We start from the raw sequence: 3,412 nt of genomic DNA, 5'->3' as shown, positions 1-3,412 counted from the left end.
TGTGAAATGCGGGACATCATTTCTGAAGTAAGATGATCTTCACTGAAAGCAAAGAACACCAGAAATATGCTTAACTGTATTTTATTGATTTAGTAAAGACATGTAACTGTATGGACCTTTACAAATTATGTATACAATTGAGAAGTATGGGAGTTCAAAAACACATGAATGTGCTCATATGGAATCTTTACATAGACCTAAAACGATTGCTCCAGAAGGACTGCGTGGTTTCAAATCATGAAAATTCTGTCAGGGTTCTATCCTTCCACCATACTTAATCAATCTGTATGCTGAGCAAATAACCTGATAAGGTGAACTATATGAAGTATGAGGTATGAAAGTTGGAAGACTCTTTAACAACTTGTGATATGCATATGATACAACCTTGTTTGTTGACTGAGAAGAGGTCTTGAAGCACTTGCTGATAATGATCAGTATGGATTACAGCTTGACATAAAGAAAACAAAAATCCTTATAACTGGACCAGTAAGCAATATCACTATAAGTAGAAAAAAAAATAATTGAAATTGTCAAGGATTTCATTTTACTTGATTCATGATAAAGTTCTATGGAAGCAGCAGTCAAGAATTGCAATGACACTCTGGGCTGCTATTCTCACAGACAGCAGTTCGAAACTACAAGTGGTTCCAAGGGAGAAAGATGAGGCTTTCTGCTCCCATAATGATTTACAGCCTCGGAAACCCTATACAGTTCTGACACTGTGAGTCAGAACCGACTCCATGGCACATAACCACCACCACCATACACAAGACAATTTGCTGTGAAACACTTCTTTAATGTGTTAAATATAAAAGATGTGACTTTTAAGACTGAAGTCTAGCATTTTTAATTACCCCATTTACATGTGTGGCTCTGTAGGATAAGCACTGGACTGAAATTTGGTTTGAAATGCAAAGGTGTGAATTCAAACTCACCAGCTGCTCCTCAGCAACCCTACAGAGGGTTGCTAAGAGTTGGAACTGACTCAGAGGCACTTAACAATAACAACTTACATGTGAGAGGTGGACAATAAATAAATAAGATGGAACAACAGTTGATGCATATGAACTGTGGTAATAGAGATGAAGACTGAATATTCCACGACTATCAGAAGAATGAGCAATACTGTTTTAGGAGAAGTACAGTCAGATTATTCCTTAGAAACTAGGATGGTAAGACTTCATCTTATGTGTTGTATACATGTTATTATAAGGGACCAGTTCCTGGAAAAGGACGTTATACTTGGTCAAGTTAATGGTCAATGAAAGAAAGACTTTCAGCAAGAAAAATTGATACAGTGGCTACAACATGGACTTAGATATTGCAATAATTATGATGATGTAGGACGGGTCAGCTTTTCATTCTGTTGTATGTAAGATCACTGAGCTGAAAGTGAATCAAATGCACTTAACAACAACAACATGGCTTTTTGATTCCCAGTCTAGGATTATGTGTTATATTTAGTAATGGCACTTGAGTCTCTTTTAATATGCACCATTTTGCACTCTTTTGTTTGTGTTTTCATGATCTTGAGATGTTAATAACGCATCCCAGTTATTTCGTAGAATGTTTTTGAATCTGAGTAGTCTGATGTTCTATCAATATTAAACAAATAATCATTTTTGGCAAGAATATCACAGAAGTGACACCGAGACCTCTTTAGTACACCAAGTTAAGAAACATGTGATGTCAGTTTGTCTCATTTTTGGTAATGTCAACTCCAAACTGTCTTAGTCACTATTTATCAGCTGTTTGCTATTTTCATCTTTGTAATTAAAAAACATAAGGTTACTTTGAGCTCATGTAAATATTGTTTCTTATCAAAATTTCACTCAACTAATTTTAACAATCATGTATATTTTGTCTGTAGTAATTATAACAATAATTGTGTCCAATAGATAGTTTTTATAGCTATCTTCTACTCTAAGTAAGAGCTGTCCCTTCTAGTTAGTAATGTAAGAAAACATCTATATATGCTACTATAAACCAATGTTATTATCTTCTTCAATGATATTTAATCCATTTGCAATTTTTACTTACTTTGATGGTCAAATTATTCCATGTTTGGGCAGTTGTTGGTGGTGGTGTTATATGCCGTGGAGTTGGTTCTGACTCATAGAGCCCCTATACTTTAAATCTTTACGGAAGCAGAAACGCTTATCTTTCTCCCACAGAACAGCTGGTAGTTCGAACTGCTGACCTTGAGATTCGCAGCCTGATTTGTAATCTCTATGTTTTTATCTATCTGAGCTCCTTAAAATATATATATATATATATATGTTTGGGCAGTAGGGGCTTAGATTTGCTTAGTGGAAATCTTGTGTCTTCAGGTCTATTAGTTTCATCTGTTGTTACCCCTTTTCACTTTTAGCACAACATATTCCAAACTTATCTTGCATTTTTTTTCACCATAAAATCAGCTTTTCTTTAATAATCTCTCATCTGTTTAATTGGGGGAGTGTATTTAGAAATCAAAATCTGGGATACATTTTTAATATACGTTAAATTAAATTTTCTTTAGAATTATTGGAGGAAAATAGCTGTGTTACAGTTTGGGAAACTGAATAATACAGTTAATTTAGCCAAGTCATAAAATAGTAAGTGATATATGTGATATGAATTTTTATCTCCTGATTTCAAGGGGATGTTTTATTAATTCATAGCTAGTCCTTCATTTAAATGAGTTTTATTATCTAGATAATCTTGAAACCTTTATGATAACAGCTATAAATAAATCAATTTAAACTCCGTTCACTCATCAAAATTATTTTCTAATAATGAGAAGCAGAAAAGTTAATTACACAGTCTATCATATAGCAAAAATATTATGAAGGAAAAAAATTGGGTGGGAGAATCAGGTGTATCAGGTGGGAGGGCTGCAATTTTAACAGGCATCAATGAAAAGGCCCCAGTAAAGAAAAACCCTTTTCTGCTGCCCCTGTGCAAATCAATCCATCTCATTGGTGGTCTTCTTCTTTCCCTCTGACTCTCCATTTTTACCAAACATGATATACTTCGCAGTGGACTAGTCCTTCTTTATTATATGTCCAAAAATATGAGAGAAGACAAGAAGCGTTCTGGCTATAATTCCAACACAGATTGGTTTGTTCTTTTGGCAGTCAATGGTACTTTCAATATTCTCCTCCAATATCATAACTCAAATGCATCAATTATAAGGTCTTCCTCATTCACTCTCTAACTTGCACATGCATATAAAGTTATTGAAAATATGATAACTTCAGTCAGACACAGCTTAGTCTTCAAACTGACATCTTTTCCCTTGAACATTTAAATAGGTATTGTGCAATACATTTGCCTAATGCAATACATCATTTGATTTCTTGACTGCTGCTTCCATGAATGCTGGGGGTTGATCCAAGCAACTTCAATCTTTACTCCATTTATATCGATG

The sequence above is a fragment of the Chrysochloris asiatica genome, unplaced genomic scaffold (genome assembly GCF_000296735.1).
Source record: "Chrysochloris asiatica unplaced genomic scaffold, ChrAsi1.0 scaffold00196, whole genome shotgun sequence".
Lineage (NCBI taxonomy): Eukaryota > Metazoa > Chordata > Mammalia > Afrosoricida > Chrysochloridae > Chrysochloris > Chrysochloris asiatica.
Note: the sequence above shows the minus strand (reverse complement) of the source record.